This window comes from Gorilla gorilla, chromosome 9 (assembly GCF_029281585.2).
Source record: "Gorilla gorilla gorilla isolate KB3781 chromosome 9, NHGRI_mGorGor1-v2.1_pri, whole genome shotgun sequence".
NCBI lineage: Eukaryota > Metazoa > Chordata > Mammalia > Primates > Hominidae > Gorilla > Gorilla gorilla.
The window spans coordinates 53,336,246-53,358,801 of NC_073233.2; the positions used below are offsets into that span (position 1 = coordinate 53,336,246).

The window sequence follows — 22,556 nt, forward strand, 5'->3', positions numbered from 1 at the left end:
TTTTACAATAAAGAAAGATATTTATCTTCCTAGACTGGAGAGTGATTTGTAAGAGATTTAGGAGGAGAGTGAGAAAAAGGCAGTGCCACAGACACTGGGGACCTGGGGGTGGAGAGTTTCAAGATGGAGGAAGTGTTCAATGATACCAGATGCCTCAGAGAGGTCAAAGAAGATATGGGCTGCAAGGCAGGTTGTTAGTGGCATTAAGGGAGGTTTTCATGGAGTAGTGTGGCAAGATGCCTGATATTGCTGGATTGAAGAGTAAATCGGAGGGTGAAGGCGTTGAGAATAGGCTAGATTCGTTTCAAGAAGTTTGACCAATTAGGGAAAGGAGGAGAGGGGGTGATAGCAAGAGGAGGAAGAGAGAGTTTATTGTTTTTAGTTTTTAGATGGGAGAAACTTGAGTATGTTTTTAGGCTGAAGGGAAAGGAACCATTGTACAGGGAGAGAGGGAAGATCCAAGGGAAGGAAAGGATGATGAATACTTGATGGAACATTTTTAGAAGTACGAGGAAATTTAGGATCAAAGGCAGAGGTGCAAGGCTATTTTGAAGTTGGGAGTCAGGACCATATGTATCCAGAAGGCACTGTTTGTGTGGTGCCTAACCTACAAACTGTTATGGGATCTTTGAAAATATTTGAGACCTCAAAAAAAATTTATCAACCCTAAATTATGGATAGATGTTTTATTATATATGTATAAAACAATATAATGTCAACTTTCATTATTACATGTAATATTGACAGACATTTTGCCATATTTGAAAGCAATTCATAAGTAAGAATTTTCTCAATTAGGAAGAATTCCCAAGTGAGAAATCAGGTCTTAAGGTGATCTTAAAACCGCTTCACATGGCATAATTATATTTGAACAACAACAGAGGTAGGAAGTAAGGGTGATGAAGGACATGGTTAAACTTAGAAATGGAGCTAGAAATTGGTGTTCTTTACCTGATGACCTCTTCTTTGAAGTAAGAATCAAGATTATCTTCTTAGAGTTAGGGAAGCAGAAGTAAAAGGCTTGAGGAGAGCAAAGAAAGTTTGTATTAGCTACTGGGGGAAAGAAGAAAGATAGCTCGACTAGGGCCAAGTACAAGTATTCTGAGCTACATTAAAGCATGTGAAGTAAGGCTGCATAAATCATTTTAAAAAAAGAAGTAACTAAGAATGCTAACAGGAGCAAAGTTGACTATGGGAATTGGTAAAAGAAAAAATACAAAAGCATTACAAAATGATAATTAGAAGAAACAGTTGAAAAACTCTTTTAGGAAAACATGATGTCACAAATAATGCATAAGAAAAGGGAGGATTCAGCTGGATGCAGTGGCTTATGCCTGTAATCCTAGCACGTTGGGAGGCTGAGGCTGGTGGATCACTTGAGGTCAGGAGTTCGAGACCAGCCTGGCCGATATGGTGAAACCCCATTTCTACTAAAAATACAAAATTTGGTTGGGTATGATGGCAGGTGCCTATAATTCTGGCTACCCTGGAGGCTGAGGCAGGAGAATCGCTTGAACCCCGGAGGCAGAGGTGGCAGTGAGCCGAGATCGTACCACTGCACTTCAGCCTGGGCAACACAGTGAGACTCTGTTTTGAAAAAATAAATAAAAAATAAAATAAAAAAGAAGAGGGAGAATCCAGAGAGCGCAAAACTCCACTTCTTCCATTGAAGAAAGTTCAAAGAATTGCTGGATTTAAAGTTTTTGATGTTTATGTTTCTTAACTACAGAATTTTAAAAATCAAATGGGTCTATAAGAGTTATAACAAAAAAAAAGCAGTACCCTACACCATAACCTTCTCACCCCGAAGTCTCACTCCTCAGAGGAGGCCATTTTCTTTCTTTTTTTTTTTCTTTTTTTGAGTACCAATAAGTCTTTATTTATTCATTGTATTTTCCCAGGGAAAGGAGAAGGGAAGGGAAGAGTCAGCATGTGTTAGAAAATGATGAGAAAATGGGAAAGGAAGTACCCAGTACAGCAAAATCAACCGTCAAATAAACACACCCCAGTGATGGGGTCACCAAAGCCCAAAGGGGCTCAGTCTCCTGCCGTTCAGGAATGAGGGAAAAGGATCAGGAAAAAACCAGACAGGTACAGGCTTTCCTACCCTCCCTCCCCATAAATTCAAGATTTTACACAAAGGTTTGGTTTCTAGCAGTAAACATGGAGTTACATTCGTTCGTCTCCTATTAAACAATCTTGTGGCCACTTTGACGTAAGTTTCTAGCACCTGCATAAAAGTTCATGAGTGACTTGGATATACATTCATATTCCCTTTCTTGGCCTCCTGACCCCACTTTCTACATGGAAGGCCCCCAATTGCATCTCTTTACTTTAGGATTAGAAATTAAAATTAAGTAGGTTTGATCCATCCAAAATACAGTAGTGTGGTTTTTTTTGTTTGTTTTTTTGTTTTTTTTTTTTTGAGACAGAGTCTCGCTCTGTAACCAGGCTGGAGTGCAGTGGTGCGATCTCAGCTCACTGCAACCTCCGCCTCCCAGGTTAAAGCGATTCCCCCGCCTCAGCCTCCTGAATAGCCGGGACCACAGGTATGCGCCACCACACCCGGCTAATTTTTTTGTATTTCAGCAGAGACGGGGTTTCACCGTGTTGGCCAGGATGGTTTTGAACTCCTGACCTTGTGATTCGCCCGCCTCAGCCTCCAAAGTGCTGGGACTACAGGTGTGAGCCACTGCGCCCAGGCTACAGCAGTGTCTTAAGTGTTTGGCATGAATACATCAAGAAATGGTCGGCCTAGCGTGGTGGCTTATGCCTGCAATCCTAGTACCCTGGGAAGCCAAGGTGGGCAGATCACCTGAGGTCAGGAGTTCCAGACCAGCCTGGACAACACAGCGAAACCCCGTCTCTACTAAAAATAAAAAAATTAGCTGGGCGCGGCGGGTGCCTGAAATCTCAGCTACTCAGGAGGCTGAGGCAGGAGAATCGCCCGAACCCAAGAGGCAGAGGCTGCAGTGAGCCGATCATGCCACTGCACTCCAGCCTGGGTGACAGAGCAAGACTCCATCCACCGCCCCCCCAAAAAAGGAAAGAAATGGTAATGGTCTTGACTTAGGAGGTTGGGAACAAGGGATGGAGGGTTTTCCTAGCTTCAGGATTTTTGCATACATCGTTTAAGAGTTGTGGAGACACTCCAAGCATTAAATGTGTATCTGTGTGGGTGTGTAAGTTTTCTTTTGGGGGTGAACAGAAAAGAGGGCAGGGTAGAAGACAAGTTTTTAGGACAGAAGATCTGGTCTAATAGGTAATAGGGGAAGGGGAATACAAAAGAAAGGATGGTTCAAGATCCCCACTTTAAGAAGAGGGCCCCCCAAACTAATGTTTCAGATCTTTTTGCCTGGTGCAGAACCTTCTGTCAAAGATGCTTTGGCTATTTTTCTCTCAATACAAAAAGAAGTTTGTAAACAAAACCCCCAAAGAACACGGAGGAAGACCAATACATTATATTTACACAAACTAGGCCACCTAGCAATCAACTTAGTGAAGTCCTACAAAGCCCAGACAAATACAGTAACTTGGGGGGCAGCATTTAGGGGAGACAAGAACCCAGGATCAGACACACACCACCCAGTGCGTTCTATTGTATTTGTCCCGTTTCAACACAGTGAGGTAGGTTTGCGGTGATCTCACAGCATGTAAACGAAACCCCCTTTTTCGAGGAGGCCATTTTCAAATTTTTCAGCATTAAAAACAATTTTTTTTTGCTGTGTACTTTAAAATAACATGCTTAAATTGCTCTTCTTGATTTTTCAGTTTTAGATATTATTTAATGACTTTATATTATAGAAGATGAGGATTTAGGTCTCTTATACTACTCAATTTCCCTTCTTCCTAGTCTTCCAACAAAATTATTATAATTTTTGGTTAAATCAATATTCAGTGTTTATTATGACTGTGAAAATTATACATATGTATGCACGTATACATAGTATATATGTATATATATACACATAGTATACAACATATATATGTAAAATATATATAATATAGTATACTATGATTACATTTCTCCTTTTTGAACATTTTTTTTCATTTTCCTGCAATTAATAATTGCCTTTCCTTTTGTGCATGGTTTTCTATGAACTTGTCCCCCAGACTTTATAGCCTAAGGTCAGTTCAAACACATCAGGCATCCTCTCAGTTTCAATTTCTTTTCTTCAAGATAACTTTTCTGAAGTACTTCTTCATCTAACTGGTCCCCCTGCTTCAGTCTGGCCTGGTTGCTCTCTAAATCCTTCATCTTTATCATGGGTATTACTTCATTCTTCATCCTTACATGGATATTACTTGTCTTGCTTAAGTAAGTTTTAGTGCGTATTTCCTAAAGCCTATGTCTTCCTTTTTCCTTACATGTTCCTTCTTTTTATTAGATTGCATCCTCTAGTAGCTTTCTGAGAAAGGGTGCATGCAAAGTAATATTTTAGGGAATCTTCTGTTTATGAAAATGACTTTATACTACCCTTACCCTTGATTGATAGTTTAGATACGTATAAAATTCTGTGTTGGAGATAATTTTCCCTTAGAATTTTTAAAGCATTTCTCCCCTATCTTTTAGCTTTCTGTATTGCTATTGAGTGATCTAATGCCATTCTGATTTGTGATATTTCATGTAGTTTTACATTGGTGTGGATCTTCTTTCATTGTCTTGAGATCCTTTCAGTGTAGAAATTCATGTATATCAGTTCTGAGAAGTTTTCTTGAATTATGTGCTTAATATTGTCTCATCTCTGTTCTATCTCTGGAACTGTTGTTACTTAGACATTGGACTTACGGATTTATGCTCTAATTTTTCTTGTTTTCTCTTTTCTATCTTTTTTGATTTTTGTTTGTTATATGAATATCCTTAACCTTTCCAATCCTTTTGTTGAATATCAAAAATATCTATTGTATTAGCCAGAGTTCCCCAGAAAAACTGAATAGGATATGTAAAGACCTAGATACATAGCTATATAGATATACAGCTGACCCTTGAACAACATGGATTTGAATTGTGTGATCCACTTATACACAGATTTTCTTTGCCACCTCTGAGACAGTAAGATCAACCCCCTCCATTTCTACCTCCTCAGCCTACTCAGTGTGAAAACAACGATGAAGACCTTTATAATGAATGATCTACTTCCACTTAATGAATAGTAAATATATTTTCTCTTCCTTGTGATTTTCTTTTTTTTAAATTTTAAATTATTATTATTGTAGAGATGGGATCTTGCTTTGTTGTCCAGGCTGGTCTTGAACTCCTGGCTTCAAGTGATTCTCCTGCCTTGGCCTCCCACAGTGTTGGGATTACAGACATGAGCCACCACGCCTGGCCCCATAATTTTCTTAACATTTTCTTTCCCCTAGCTTACTTTATTGTAAGAATACAGTATATAATACATATACAAAATATGTGCTAATTGACTGTTTATGTTATTGGTAATGCTGCCAGTCAAATATTGGCTATTAATAGTTATGTTTTGGGGGAGTCCAAAGTTATATGTGGATATTTTTTCTTTTCTTTTTATAGAGATAGAGTCTCGCTATGTTGTCCAGGCTGGTCTTGAACTCCTGGGTTCAAGCATTCCTCCCTCCTTGACCTCCCAATGTGCTGGGGTTACAAGTGTGAGCCACTATACCCAGGCCCCACTTTGTTAAAGGGTCAGCTGTATAGATTTATTATGGGAATTGGCTGACATGACTATGGAGGCTGAGAAGTCCCACCATTTGTGCCTGCAAGGTAGAGAACCAGGAAAGCCAGTGGTGTAGTTCAGTCTGAGTTCATAGGCTTGAGAAGGTAGGGGTGAGGAGGAGCAGTGTGCTGGTATAAGTTCCAGAGTCTGAAAGCCTGAGAACCAGAAGCCTTGGTGTCCCAGGGCAAGATGAGAGGGAGAATTTGCCTTTCCCCTCTGCCTTTTGTTCTGTGTGGGCCCTCATTGGGTTAGATGGTGCCCACCCACATTGGTGAAGGTGAATCTTCTTTATTCAATCGACTCATTCAAATGCTAGTCTCTGCCAGAAAGTCTATCACAAACACAACCAAAATGATGTTTTACCAGCTATCTGGGCATACCTTAGCCCAATCAAGTTGACATAAAAAAATTCATCAATTTTGGTAGATTTGATGATTTAAATTTCTACTCCATTTAAAAAAGTTTGTTGAATTCCTAAATATAAGATTTAATCTTGCCTTTCTGAGAATATTAATTGTAGAGTTTCTTTTTTGTTGTTGTTTTATTGGGTTTTTTTTTTTTTGCACGTGAATGTTGTCTACATTTTCTTTTTCTCCTGAGTTCTTTTTTTCTAGTTTTTAAATGTGTTTTTCATATACAGACTTTTCTCAAGTTTTTGAAGCTACTTGTTTAGGAAAGGGTCTTACAGATCAATATATAGAGTTTTATGTAATATTCCTGTTTTTAGTAGGGCACCTCTGTCTTCAAACTATTCTTGGTGTTCCCAAGTTCAACATCCTTCTGATTCAACTTCTCAATAGAGAATAAACCGTTAATTTTAAACCTGGGTGGATGAGGAGTAGTAACTTTACTATATAAGGTTGGGAAGAGGATCTAGAAATATAACTGCTTCTTATGTAGACTTTTAACCCAATTTTCCATTTTTACCTTTACTTACTCCCACGGCTTTAGAGGTACCCGATACCTACTGTTCCTAAGCCTTTCTGATGTTGTATAAGAGGGTGTGCTTGTTTTTTGTTCTCTTTTCTCAGTATAGCCACTTAAGTTTTAGCTTTTTTTCTGTTCATACAATAAGTTGTGTGTCTAATTTCCATTTTCCAAAATTTTTAACATTTCTTATCTGCTGCCATCTTAACTTCAACTCTATTTTTATAAATCTATGTCTTCTTTTATTGAGATATGCTTAGCATACCAATTCAGTGGGGTTTAAATAATTTTTTTTTTTTTTGAGATGGAGTCTTTCTCTGTAACCCAGGCTGGAATGCAATGGTGCGATTTCGGCTCACTGCAACCTCCACCTCCCAGGTTCAAGCAATTCTTCTGCCTTAGCTTCCCGAGTAGCTGGGATTACAGGAACATGCCACCACACCTGGCTAATTTTTGTATTTTTAGTAGAGACAGCGTTTCACCATGCTGGCCAGGCTGATCTCGAACACCCGACTTCAGGCAATCTGCCTAACTTGGCTTTCCAAAGTGCTGGGATTATAGGCGTGAGCCACTGCACTGGGCCTAAATAATTTTTTGAAAGACACAGAGTCTCAATATATTGCCCAGGCTGATCTTGAACTCCTGGGCTCAAGTGATTCTCTTGCCTCAGTTTCCTGTGTAGGTGAGATTTTTTAGTATACTATGCATGACGCCACAATGCCTGGCATTTTTTCGTGTACTCACAAGGTTATGTAACTACCACCATGATATAATTGCAGAACATTTTTATCACCCCATAAAGAAACTTCATATCAATTAGCAGTCACTCCCATTTTACCTTCCCCGCAACCCCTGGCAACCACTAATCTAATTTCTGTCTCTATGAATTTGCCTATTCTAGATATTGCATACAAATGATAATTATTATACAATATGGGGTTTATTGTGTCTGGCTTCTTTCACCTAGCATAATGTTTTTAAGATTCATCGAAGTTTGCTGGGCTCGGTGGCTCACCCAGCACTTTGGGAGGCCGAGGTGTGTAGATGACCTGAGGTCAGGAGTTCGAGACCAGCCTGGCCAACATGGTGAAACCCCGTCTCTACTAAAAATACAAAACATTAGCCAGGCATGGTGGCGGGCGCCTGTAATCTCAGCAACTCAGGAGGCTGAGGCAGGAGAACTGCTTGAATCCAGTAGGCAGAGGTTGCAGTGAGCCAAGATCGTGCCACTGCACTCCAGCCTGGGCAACAAGAGTGAAACTCTGTCTCAAAAAAAAAAAAAAAAAAGATTCATCAATTGTTGTAGGGTATTTCAGCACTTCATTCCGGTTGTGGCTAAATAATATTTTTTGATTGTATGGGTACATCACATTTTGTTTATTCATTCATCACCTGATGGACCTTTGGATTATTTTCACCACTTGGATTTTATGAAAATACTGCTGTGAACATCTGTATACAAGTTTTTGTTCGAACATCTTTTTTCATTTCTTTTAAGCATATACCTAGGTGTGGAATTTCTAGGTCATTTGGTAACTCTATGTTTAACTTTTTAAAGGATTGCCAAACTTTTTCAAAGCAGCTGCTCCATTTTACCCACCAGCCGTATATGAGGGTTCTAATTTCTCCATATCCTTTCCAACACTTGTTGTTGTCTTCTTTATTATAGCCATCCTAGTGCATGTGAAGTAGTATCTCATTGTGGGTTTGTTTTGCATTTCCCTAATGATTAATGATGTTGAGTGTCTTTTCATGTGTTTTTGGCCAAGGGTTTGTCTTCTTGGAGAAATGTCTACTCAAATCTTTTGCCTCTTTTTAATTGGGTTGAGGTTAAGATGGCAGTTCAGATCTGGACTGTTGAATTGTAACAGTCTTTACATATTCTGGATACTAGACCCTTATAGATATATGATTTGCAAATATTTTCTCCCATCTTGTGGGTTGTCTTTTTACTTTCTTGGTAGTGTCCTTTGTAGTACAGTTTTTAATTTTGATGAAGTCCAATTTATTTTTTCTTTGGATATTTATGCTTTAGGTGTTATATCTAAGAAATGGTTACCTAAACCAAGTTCACAAAACTTTGTACCTATTTTTTATTCTAAGAGTTTTATAGTATTAGCTTTTACATTTAGGTTTTTGATCCATTTTAAAATGGCTTGAGGTAGGAGTCCAAAATCATTTTTTTTACATATGAGTATCCAGTTGTCCCAGCACCATTTAAAAAAAAGACTGTTCTTTCCCCATTGAGTGTTTTTGGCACTGTATTAGTCCATTCTAATAAAGACATACCCAAGACTGGATAATTTATAAAGGAAAAAGGTTTAATTGATTCACAGTTCAGCATGGCTGGGGAGGCCTGAGGAAGTTTACAATCATGGCAGAAGAGGAAGCAAACACGTCCTTCACATGACAGGAGCAAGGAGAAGTGCTGAGCAAAAGGGGGAAAAGTCCCTTATAAAACCATCAGATCTTGTGAGAACTCTCTCACTATCACAAGAACAGCATAGAGGTAATCACCCCCATGATTCAGTTACCCCACTGGGTCCCTTCCATGACACGTGGGGATTATGGGAGCTACAGTTCAAGATGAGATTTGGGTGGGGACACAGCCAAACCATATCAGGCACTTATGTCAAAAATCAATTTGCTATAAAATATAAGGGTTTATTTATAGACTCTCAATTATATTTCATTGGTTTCTATGTCTGCCTTATGCCAGTACCACACAGTCTTGGTTACTGTAGCTTTGAATAAGTTTTGAAATTGGGAATGTGAATCCTACAACTTTGTTCTTCTTTTTTTTTTAATTAATTAATTAATTAATTAATTTTTTTATTGATCATTCTTGGGTGTTTCTCACAGAGGGGGATTTGGCAGGGTCATAGGACAATAGTGGAGGGAAGGTCAGCAGATAAACAAGTGAACAAAGGTCTCTGGTTTTCCTAGGCAGAGGGCCCTGCGGCCTGGCCTTCCGCAGGGTTTGTGTCCCTGGGTACTTGAGATTAGGGAGTGGTGATGACTCTTAACGAGCATGCTGCCTTCAAGCATCTGTTTAACAAAGCACATCTTGCACCGCCCTTAATCCATTCAACCCTGAGTGGATACAGCACATGTTTCAGAGAGCACAGGGTTGGGGGTAAGGTCACAGATCAACAGGATCCCAAGGCAGAAGAATTTTTCTTAGTACAGAACAAAATGAAAAGTCTCCCATGTCTACCTCTTTCTACACAGACACGGCAACCATCCGATTTCTCAATCTTTTCCCCACCTTTCCCCCCTTTCTATTCCACAAAACCGCCATTGTCATCATGGCCCATTCTCAATGAGCTGTTGGGTACACCTCCCAGACGGGGTGGTGGCCGGGCAGAGGGGCTCCTCACTTCCCAGTAGGGGCGGCCGGCAGAGGCGCCCCTCACCTCCCGGACGGGGCGGCTGGCCGGGCAGGAGGCTGACCCCCCCCACCTCCCTCCTGGACGGGGCGGCTGGCCGGGCAGAGGGGCTCCTCACTTCCCAGTAGGGGCGGCCGGGCAGAGGTGCCCCTCACCTCCCGGATGGGGCGGCTGGCCAGGCGGGGGGCTGACCCCCCCACCTCCCTCCCGGACGGGGCGGCTGGCCGGGCGGGGGGCTGACCCCCCCACCTCCCTCCCGGACGGAGCGGCTGGCCGGGCAGAGGGGCTCCTCACTTCCCAGTAGGGGCGGCCGGGCAGAGGCGCCCCTCACCTCCCGGACAGGGCGGCTGGCCTGGCCGGGGGCTGATCCCCCCACCTCCCTCCCGGACGGGGCGGCTGGCCGGGCAGGGGGCTGACCCCCCCACCTCCCTCCCGGACGAGGTGGCTGCCGGGTGGAGACGCTCCTCACTTCCCAGACGGGGCGGCTGCCGGGCGGAGGGGCTCCTCACTTCTCAGACGGGGCGGTTGCCAGGCAGAGGGTCTCCTCACTTCTCAGACGGGGCAGCCGGGCAGAGACGCTCCTCACATCCCGGACGGGGTGGCAGGGCAGAGGTGCTCCCCACATCTCAGACGATGGGCGGCCAGGCAGAGACGCTCCTCACTTCCAGGATGTGATGGCGGCCAGGAAGAGGCGCTCCTCACTTCCCAGGTGGGATGGCGGCCGGGCAGAGACGCTCCTCACTTTCCAGACTGGGCAGCCAGGCAGAGGGGCTCCTCACATCCCAGATGATGGGCGGCCAGGCAGAGACGCTCCTCACTTCCCAGACGGGGTGGCGGCTGGGCAGAGGCTGCAATCTCGGCACTTTGGGAGGCCAAGGCAGGCGGCTGGGAGGTGGTTGTAGCGAGCCGAGATCACGCCACTGCACTCCAGCCTGGGCGCCATTGAGCACTGAGTGAAGGAGACTCTGTCTGCAATCCCGGCACCTCGGGAGGCCGAGGCTGGCAGATCACTCGCGGTTAGGAGCTGGAGACCAGCCCCGCCGACACAGCGAAACCCCGTCTCCACCAAAAAAATACGAAAACCAGTCAGGCGTGGTGGCGCGCGCCTGCAATCACAGGCACTCGGCAGGCTGAGGCAGGAGAATCAGGCAGGGAGGTTGCAGTGAGCTGAGATGGCAGCAGTACCGTCCAGCTTCAGCTCGGTATCAGAGGGAGACCGTGGAAAGAGGGGAGAGGGAGGGGGAGGGGGAGAGGGAGAGGGAGAGGGAGAGGGAGAGCCTTTGTTCTTCTTTTTCGAGATTGTTTTGGTTATTCCGGGTCTTTTGCATTTCCTTATGAATTTTAGGATCAGCTTGTCAGTTGCTCTCCAAAAAGCCAGCTGGGATTTTGATAGGGATTGTATTGATATTGTAGGTCAGTTTGTGGAGTGTGCCATGTTAACAATATTAAGTCTAACAACCTACGAACATGGAGTGTCTTTCCTATTATTTAGGCCTTTAATTTCTTTCAACAGTGTTCTATAGTTTTCATTGTATAAGTCTTATACTTCTTTGTTAAATGTGTTCTTAAGTATTTCATTTTTATATTATCATAGTTAGCACTGTTTTCTCTATTTCACCTTTGAATTGTTCATTGCTCATATATAGAAATATAGTGCCAGCCTGGGCAACATGGTGAAACCCCATCTCTACTAAAAATACAAAAAATTACCTGGGCTTGATGGTGCTCACCTGTAGTCCCAGCTATTCAGGAGGCTAAGGTGGGAGAATCACCTGAACCTAGGAAGCTGAGGCTGCAGGGAGCCGTGTTCACATTACTGCACTCCAGCCTGGGCAATGGGAGTGAGACCCTGTCCAAAAAGGAAAAATGATCTTGTATCTTGCAACATTGCTGAACTAGTATATTAGCTCTAATAGTTTCTTAGATTTCTTAGGATTTTTTATACCAGATAATGTCATCTCCAAGTAGAGATCATTTTACGTCATCCTTTCCAATCTGGATGCTTTTATTTTTTTTTTCCTTGCCTAATTGTGCTGGTTAGAACCTGCAGTAGAATATTGAATAAAACTGGCAAAAGTGGACATCTTTGTGTTGTTACTGATAGGAGGAAAGCACATTTTGTCTTTTGCCATCAAGTACAATGTTAACTGGGGGGGTTTTGTAGATATTCTTTATCAGGTTGAGGAAGTTCCCTTTTATTCCTAGTTTGTTTAGTTTTAGTTTTAGATTTTTTTTTTTTCCATGAAAGGATGTTAGACTTTGTCAAGTAGTTTTTCCACATCTATTGAGATGATCAAGTAGTAGGGTTTAAGTCTTTTTAAAATCCCTTCAGTGATATTTTAGCAGAGGTTTTGGAGGGAAAAAAAGAAAACACATTTAAGCTGATATATTTAACTGCAAGATACAAAGAGATTTTAAAAAAGATATTAGGGGCCGGGCGCGAGGAGGCCTGGATGGGCAGACCATATGAGGCCAGGAGTTCGAGACCAGCCTGGCCAACATGGTGAAACCCGTCTACACTAAAAATACAAAAAAAATTAGCTGGGTGTGGTGCACACACCTGTAATCCCAGCTACTCGGGAGGCTGAGGCATGAGAATCGTTTGAACCCTGGAGATAAAGGTTGCAGTGAGCTGAGATCACGCCATTGCACTCCATCCTGGGCAACACAGTGAGACTCTGTATCAAAAAAAAAAAAAAGATATTAGAAACGAATGTAGTTTGTTTGAAGTTGGTCATAGCTAGACCAACTAGCTATGACCAACTACTAGACCATAGCTAGACCATAGTTTAAGAAATTTGGAAATTTAGAAAAGATAACTGCTTGATCATGCTAAAACACCTAATTCATTATTTTTAAATGTATAATTAAAATAATAAATAACAACCTATTATCCCTCAAAGAAAAAGGAAAAGTATAGGTTTTTATTCGATGACTCAGCAGTTTTCTATCTGGTCTCGTTACCTTCAGTTCTTTCTCTTTATTTCTATCAGAGCTATCTTTCTAAAACCTAAATTGGATCTGGTTAAAATCTTTCACTGACTCCCCATGTTAAGCATGGCATACAAACCTTGTGATATGGCAGCTTTTTTCCCTCCGTCTAGCACAATTCTTCCATCAAACTGTTTTCTCTCGCTATGCTGAACAATGTACAGTTCCAGAATTCACAGTGTCTTCTCTCTCTCTCTCTTTTTTTTTTTGAAATGGAGTCTCACTCTGTCACCCAGGCTGGAGTGCAGTGACGTGATTTCGGCTCACTGGAAGCTCCGCTTCCCGGGTTCACGCCATTCTCCTGCCTTAGCCTCCCGAGTAGCTGGGACTATAGGCGCCCCACTCCACGCCTGACTAATATTTTGTATTTTTAGTAGAGACGGCGTTTCACTGTGTTAGCCAGGATGGTTTTGATCTCCTGACCTCGTGATCCGCCCGCCTCGGCCTCCCAAAGTGCTGGGATTACAGGCGTGAGCCACCGTGCCTGGCCCACAGTGCTTTCTCTTATCTCTGGGCCTTAATACGGACTGTTTTGTTTACTTAGAACTGTAATTCTCAAACTTTTTGGTTTCAGGATCTCTTTACACTTTTAAAAATAATTGAGGATTTCATTGAGCTGTAGGTAGGATATATCTATCAAATTGTTACTGAAACTCTAGGGGTTTGGTATAGGTCCCATTGCTTGCCCCTCAGAAAGCTGATCACTGAGACTACGAGTATTGCCAGGGAACAAGGCTTTAATCGGGTGCTGAAGCTGAGGACATGGGAGATCAGTCCCAAATTCATCTCCCGGGACTGACTAAAATTGGGGGTTTCTATAGCAGCGAAGAAATGTAACCGTGTGTGGGAAAACAGGAATTAGGGAGGGCTAAGGAAAAGGAATTGGTTAGTAGGAAGCAGATGGTTGGACAGGTAATCATGACAGGTGAGTGCACAAATTTTAAGACTGGGGGGGTCAATTTCTATGTTTATTCAAAGAAACCATAAACATCAGTTCTATGGGACAAGTGGACCACTTTCAAAATACTTTCAAAATGTTACTATATTTGAATTTAAAACAGAAAATTTAAACATTAATTCATTTAAAATAACAATAATCAGCCTATAGCATATTAACACAAACAGCTTTTTTTTTTTTTTTTTTTTGGAGACAGAGTCTGGCTCTGTTGCTCAGGCTGGAATGCAGTGGTGCAATCTCGGGTAACTCTACCTCCTCCTCCCGGGTTCAAGCGATTCTTCTTCCTCAGCCTCCTGAGTAGCTGGGATTACAGGCATGTGCCACCACGCCCAGCTAATTTTTGTATTTTTAGTAGAGATGGGGTTTTGCCATGTTGGTCAGGCTGGTCTCGAACTCCTGACCTAAAGTGATCTGCCCGCCTGGGCCTCCCAAAGTGTTAGGATTACAGGCATGAGCCACCGTGCCTGGCCTAAATAGCATTTTTATTAAAAATATTTTCTAAAAACCAAAATAATTAGTGACAATAGTAGCATTGTTTTACACTTTTGCATATCTTTTTAATCTCTAGCTTAGTAATAGAAGACAGGTGAATTCTCATATTTTGCATTCAGACTGTTACAAAATGTTGCTTTAGTTGAAGAATATGAAGGAAGTCTATCCTTACACAGATACGTAGTTCAAAAAACAGGAATATTTTAAATTGCCTTTTCAGGTATTTATTTCACCAAAACTAGAGAAATAGTAGTTTCTTACAGGTTAGTTGCATTGTGAAATCTAAAACTACATCAGTGAACTTTTCAGAGTCTTTTATATTAAAGTTCACAGGTCTATGTGCACTACAAAAGGACCTTTTACCCTCGTATGATTTATGCAGAAAATGGTGCTTCACTTAAGTATAGCAGATCTTCCAAATGTGTATTTCATGATACAGTATCAAAAGATCATGTTCATTAATATCACCACAGATCTTATCAGAAAAGTCTTTTGTTTGTTTGTTTGAGATGGAGTCTTGCTCTGTCACCAGGCTGGAGTTCAGTGGCGTGATCTTGGCTCACTGCAACCTCTACCTCCCGGGTTCAAGTGATTCTCCTGCCTCAGCCTCCCAAGTAGCTGGGACTACAGATGTGCGCCACCATGCCCAGCTAATTTTTGTATTTTTAGTAGAGACGGGGTTTCACCATGTTGGCCAGGATGGTCTCGATCTCTTGACCTCGTGATCTGCCTGCCTCGGCCTCCCAAAGTGTTGGGATTACAGGCGTGAGCCACCGCGCCTGGCCCAGAAAAGTCTTTAAGAATCGAGAAGCTCTCAGGCTCATGGATGAAGTATGTCTTCCTCCTTTTTTTCCCATACTGCACAGATGTAGTTTTCCAAAATTTTAATTTTTCATGTGAAAGCTTGACTTTTTATCACTGATAACAAATACTATCACTTGTTTTCCTTGAAGTAACAGGCTCATTTTGTTCATTTTTGAGAAAATTTCTGCCAAATACCCAAGTCTGAACAACCACGATTTGTACATTAGTTCTTTCAAGTAAAAATGGTGTTTTATAAAAAAAAGCAGCTAGTTGAGCTTGCATGTCAAATAATCTTCCAGCGCTTTTCTTTAAGACAACTTTCATGCTTTTGCAGAAATTTTTTATGCATACTTTCTAGTTTGTGCATAGAATATTAAAAAGGCATGTACTTATGGGGCAAGGGGTAAGATTTAATGAAATTAATATTTACTGTATCTTCAAGAATATTTGTAAGTGAAACTGGCTGTATTAGTCAGCTTGGGCTGTCATAACAAAATATATAAACTGGGGTGGCTTAAACAACTATTTTCTCGCAGTTCTGGAGGCTCAGAAGTCCAAGATCAAGGTGCTGGCCAATTTGGCTCCTGGTGAGGGCTCCCTTCCCTTCCAGATTTTTGCCTTCTCGGGGTGACCTCATATGGCTGGGAGAGACAGACTCTATGGTGTCTTTTGAAGAGCAAACATTTAAAATTTTGATAAAGTGTAACATCAAATTTTTTCTTTAATAGCTCATATATTTTATGTCATATTTAGGAAATTTTTACCTAACCCAAGGTCACTAAGATTATCTCCTATATTTTCTTCTGGAAGTTTTATAGTTTTAGCTCTTACATTTAGGTCTATGGCCCATTCTGAGTTAATGAGTTAATTTTTCTAATGGTGTGAGGAAAGATTCATTTTTTTGTATATGAGTTGTATATGAATATCGAAGTATTCCAGCACCATTTATTAAAAAGATTATATTTTCTCCAATGAATTGCCTTGCCACCGTGTTGAAAATGAATTGGCCATGTATGTGCATATTTCTAGATTCTTATATTCCATCATTGTATATATGTATCTTTATGCTAATATCACACTATCTTATCATAAATCTTTATCATAAATCTTAAAATCAGGTAGAGTAAGTAGCTTTATCATAAATCTTAAAATCAGGTAGAGTAAGTCCTCCAACTTAGTTTTTCTTTTTCAAAGTTGTTTTCGCTATTTCATGTTTCTTCATAGCTATGTGACCTTGGGCAGGTTACTTTTCTTCTCTGTGCTTAGTTTCCGGATTTGTAAAATGAAGAATAATATTAGACTGTTAGGAGGATTAAATGAATAAAACTCTTAGAACTGTGCCTGGCACATAGGAAGAACTCCATAAATATTAGCTAATCTTAGTATTTTTTGGGTATATTTAATGAGGTAAATATTGGATTTATCCTTAATCCTGGCAAAAAATAATCTGAAAATAGTAAACTATATTATTATTTATAACTATATTATTATATATTATTATTAACTATATTATTATCGAGACAACATTTCAACAAATTTAGTTCAAATATCAAATTAACTTTTATTAATGATTCATGAACAGGGCAGTATCTCCTCTAAAAATTTAGAAAAGGGGCTCCGGTGAGCTGAGTGGAGGAGATTGGCTTTATAGGTAGGGAAGGGCGGAAGAAAGCAGAAACAAGAAACTGAAGCAGATTGGTTGTTTTGAAGTTACTTTCCTTGTAGGGTCAGAACAGAGGAGACTTCTTTTCATGCTGGCTGAAACTGGCCCATTTGGAGATTTGGCTGTTATCTCTCTTGACTTCTCAGAAGGTCAGATAACTGACTTAGTTTTAGTTTGGTGACCTGGAGCTTTAGCCTGAGTGACTCCATTTTGGTTTAGTCTACTGGGGCCTAGCGCAGGAACTCAGTTGAAATCAAAGGCCTTCTATAAATTTTATTTAACACTATTTTAAGATACAAGCAAAAATGTAAACATCCCTCAATACAATTCTAGCAAATGGCATAAATATATATATTTAATTAATATATATATAATTATATTTAATATTTAATATATTTAAATAATATATTTAATATATTATTAAAATAAATATATATACATATATATGTTTATCCCAGAAATAGACCAGTCTTATCTATAATATTATTTATAAGAAAATGATAACTGGAATTACCCATAGGAGCACATTAGTAGACATTCAAAACCTTTTGATAAAATTATCTAATTTTTTTTAGTATCTAATCTTGATCACCCCCCCGAACAATGAAAAATAGAGTGTTTCTGCTGGGCGCAATGGCTCACAGCTGTAATCCCAGCACTTTGGGCGGCTGAGGCGGGTGGATCACGAGGTCAGGAGTTCGAGACCAGCCTGACCAACATGGTGACACCCCGTCTCTACTAAAAATACAAAAATTAGCCGGGTGTGATGGTGTGTGCCTGTAATCCCAGCTACTCAGGAGGCTGAGGCAGGAGGATCACTTGAACCCGGGGGGCGGAGGTTGCAGTGAGCCGAGATCGTGCCACTGCACTCCAGCCTGGGCAACAGAGTGAGATTCCGTCTCAATAATAATAATAAAAAAAAGAGTGTTTCTAACTTTTGTTAATTTCTTCATTTAAAACCAAGAGAAGCATTAGGGTTATATTTCTTGAAAAATAAGAAAAAGAAACACTGTTCTTAGGCCTCTAGAATCCTCTAGAACCACTGTTCGTTTTTATACTATTGGATATTCTTGTCTTACAGAAAGACCAGATCTGAACATTTTTTTTAAAAAGATGAATATAGGTCCCCGTGGCTACCACGGCAACACTGAGTGGCCTTGTTCTACCTGGCTCACTTTGTTAATACAGTGGGTTTTTTCTTTCTCTTATGTCCTTATGTGTAAGGCAGAATACAAGGGCCTGAAGCCCCCGCCCCTCCTGCATTTGACAACAGGGTTGGACATTGTGTATTGAGTTTTTTTGTTTACATTGTTCTGATTAAAGTATGCAAAATAAAAAGATGCAGTTTTATATAACAGAAGATGGATATAGAAACATTATAAATGGTAAAAGCTTTTATAATTGTTTGCTGATGAGAATATGAAATGATATATTTTGGAAAATTGTTTGGCAGTATATAAAGCTGAACCTATGTATACCCTGTGATCCAGTTATTCACTTCTAGGCACAGAAACAAGGGAAGTGTGGACATATGTTTACCAAAAAACTCATACTAGAATGCTCGTAGTGGCACTATTCATAATAGGTCCAGATTATGGGAAACTGGAACTAAAGAAAACAAATGCCATCAACAGTGGAACTGATAAATAAATTGTGGTATATTCAACAATGGACTGTTATTCTGTAATGAGGTTGAACAATGGGATATTATGCTGCAATGAGAATTAATGAACAGTTACCCACAGCTATATGGATGAACCCCACAAACATAATGTTTTTTTTTTGAGACAGGGTCTCACTCTGTCACCCAGGCTAGAGTGCAGTGGCATGATCTCAGCTGACTGCAACCTCCGCTTCCTGGGTTCAAGCGATTCTCATGCCTCAGCCTCCCAAGTAGCAGGGATTACAGGTGCACTTCACCACGCCCGGCTAATTTTTTTGTATTTTTAGTACAGACATGGTTTCGCCATGTTGGCCAGGATGCACAAACATAATGTTGAGTGAAAGAAGCCAGAGGCAAAAGACTGCATACTATAATAGACTATATAGATAGTTTATATATGTATACACACATACATATATAAAACAGGCACAATTTACCATTGAGGGGTTAGGGACTAGACAGTGGCTGTAGGATGTTTTCTAGGGTGCTGATTATAAGTATAAATTTACATTTTTCTGTATATTATTATATTTAAATAGAAAGTTGTAAAAAATGTTTGGTAGTAAATTTCTAACTTAAAACTAAGCAAATGATACACAATTGAGATCCTGGAAATAGATGCCAAAGAACAAATCTATTTAATCTGTGACAAACTAAGTGTAACAAAGTAAGCATGGCACATGTATACATATGTAACTAACCTGCACATTGTGCACATGTACCCTAAAACTTTATAATAATAATAAATAAATAAATAATTAAATAAAATTCATTAATTGAGATAACTAGATTTCAATATGGCAAAAATAAATTTAGGTTCATGCCTCATACCATATGGTACATTGAATTGTAGTTTGAATTAAAATATTAATAAAATATTAATGTATTTTTTATAACTAAAGTATAATTATGGCTGAGATAATTTTACATATAAAAATTGATATAGATCTGTAAGGGCAGATTGGCGCATAAATAGATGTTGGTTTTTAAAATTTGTGTACAACAAATAACAGATAAAAGGAAAATGACAGAATAAGGACGATTATGATGAATATGATGAATAAAGCTTAATATGATATGTACAGAAAATAAATGACACAAATTTATGTTACAGTCCTGTCAAGCAGTCAAAGGAAATGATTTAAGAGTTTGTTCATGTGCAACATTCTTCATAAAGGTGAAAAATTAGAATGAATCCACATGCCCATCAATAAGGGAACAATTAATAAATTATGGTATTTCTATGATAGATACTACGATGTAGCCATTACAAAGAATTAGATTTGTTAATATGGAAAGATGTACATGAAGTATTAAGTGAAAAAATGAGTTGTAGAATAAAGTACATATGTATAGTGTCATTACACTTTTCTACAAAACAAGTTAATGCAACATTTGTCAACAAGTATATGGTCACATGTAGTGTAAGTTATGGAAGGTATAGATCAAACTGTTAGCAGTGAATACTCTGGGGAATTGGCATAAGAGGGCGCTTATCCTGTTTTTACTTCACACCCTTCTGTATTGTTCTGTTTCATTGATGTGTGCTTTTACAATTAAAAATTTTAAACTACATATAAAGGAGAAAGGTAAGTTAACTAAATATTCACATTTACCAATAAATAAACCACTGGAAATATGATACTTTTGAGTTAGTTAAAACACAGAACTTTATATTGGGACATCTGCAAGGAAATTGGTCTCTTCCATTTCTTGGATGTAATATAATCTGGTGTAATCTTTCTGGAGAGTAATCTGACAATACATAACAGGAGCCATAAAAATGAGCATATCTTTTGATCCTAGAGCCTTACTTCTGGGAATATACCCTAAGGAAGTAACTCAAAAGAGAAAAGAAATTTGCTTGTGCAAATATATTTATAGCCACATTATTTTAAGCAGAAAACTGAAAATAATTCAAAAAGAATTCTGTATTTAAGCAATGTTTTAAAATGCAGTAATACATTGATCTTCTAATTTTTTTTTGAAGTATTGCTGGGTGCAGTGGCTCACGCCAGTAATCTCAACCCTTTGGGAGGCCAAGGCAGGAGGATCGCTTGAGCCTAGGAGTTTGAGACCACCCTGGGCAACACAGTGAGACCCTGTCTCTGCAAAAACTTTTAAAAAATTAGGCAGGTGTGGTGGTGTGGCATTTGTGGTTGTAGCTACTTGGGAGGCTGAGATAGGAGAATAGTGAGAGCCTGGGAGGTTGAGGCTGCAGTGAGCCGTGATTGTGCCACTGCACTTCAGCCTGAGCAACACAGCGAGACCTTGTCTCAAAAAGAAAAAAGCTAGATGACCTAATAAGATTGCCATCAGCTTCATCCTTTTATAATGTCAAAAAAAATGAAATTAAAAGTAAAGTTTCTTTTATCTTTTCCCTATAGTACCATTCAAATTCTTCTGCTCAGTTTAACATTTTTCTTCAACTTGGTCCCTCTAACAAGACTTTTTACTGGGTCATTTTGTTTTGGAAAGACAAAGTATGAATTTAGAGAAGTAGAAGAGAGTATAGTAATTTTTTCTCCTTATCTATTTATAGTAAACGTTATAGAAGCAAAATATTTACTTACACTTAATCAGGTTTCCAAATTGTCCTGGAGAGTAGAATATCCTCCTCCAATGATCTAGTGAGGAAGTTAAGTTGGAGGTTAAATACCTTGCATAATACCCCAAAGAGATAGGACAGAGATTAGAGACCAGGTCTTATATAATGAGACCCCCTTGCTAGGGCTGTTGAGCATTGGTGCCTGTCTGTGGGATGGCAGTGCAGGGCTGGGATCAGTTCTCTGTTTAAGAGCAAGTCTGAAGGTCAGTTCTTTCCTTTTTGAGCTGGGCTATTTGAGCGGTACAGTGTACACTTTCTGAAGAGATTTCTGGAAGCAATTGCAGAAGTTTCTTATACAGGGTAGAATCTGACCTAAGCTGTCCAAAGAGAAATGGCCCTTAGAGAGAAGTTGTGCTTCCCCTTTGCTCCCTCATATTTTATGTGCTGCCTCTCTCTCATTTGTTCCTTTTCCTCTCTAGTTCAAATTGCAGGATCTGAGAAGGAAACGGAGCTGTCATCAGTTCTAAACCTGAACAGAATGTTTCCTCAGTTAGGAAATGGAAAAATTATTTTTAAAAATCTTCATGTAGGTTTGTGAAATACCAAGACATTGATTTGTGGTCTAGTTTGCAATCATGATAATTATATTAATTAGTACCAATCATGATCATTTTAAACTTTCTGAATTTCTCTATCCTAATTCTGTGATTCAGTGGAAAATATTTATACTCAAGAGATTAAGGTTCAATTTTCTGCCCTACCACTTAACAACTGTGTGACCTTGGGCAGTTTCTTCATTGGTAATATGGAGATAATAATCCCAGCCTTATCTGACTCCTAGGTTTGTTGTAAGGTTCAATGAGATAATGTATGTGAAAGTATTCGGTAAACTTTCAAGAGCAATACAAATGTTTTTGTTGAAATTATGAAAGTCATTACCCTGTTTAAAACACAGTAAGCACTGAAGATGTCAGTACGTCTCTTAAGATTCTAAAATAGTGTCAAGAAATGTTCTATCCTATCCTAGCATGCGCTAACCTAGGTCTGTGAATAGGCCAAGGAGCCCTCTCCTTGGTTGATTGGTTGCTTGCCAGATATATTAGTTTGATCTCTTCATTTATACTTTCTGGAAAATATATGGATGCTTTGTGTTAGGTTTGTCTGCATACAACAGAGAAACCTAAAATACCGTGGTTTAAACAAGATAGAAGATTATTTCTCTTTCATGGAAAACAAGTCTGAAAATAGGCAGTCCACAGCTGGTAGAGTATACTCCAGGGTTTCATCAGGACTCAAGCACATATTTTTCTGTGCCAACATCCTCACCATAGAGTCCATTCTTTACCTCATGACCCATGAGGACTGAAGGAACTCCTTTTTATCCATTGGGATAAATAAAGGATATCTCAACTGAATCAGTCCCATTTAAGT

General features: G+C 39.8%; 1 protein-coding gene across 4 annotated transcripts in view; it reads left to right on the forward strand.

Moving 5' to 3' along the window:
• CSTPP1 (centriolar satellite-associated tubulin polyglutamylase complex regulator 1) overlaps positions 1 to 22,556 on the forward strand; it is a 236,679-nt gene that overhangs the window by 18,490 nt on the left and 195,633 nt on the right. The window contains exon 2 of one of the 4 annotated variants that reach the window (XM_063711117.1): positions 1,902 to 2,091. The exons of the other annotated variants lie outside the window; for them this stretch is intronic. The gene's annotated coding sequence lies outside the window, so the exon portion shown is untranslated. The remainder of the gene's footprint in view (positions 1 to 1,901; positions 2,092 to 22,556) is intronic. 4 annotated transcript variants of the gene reach the window in all.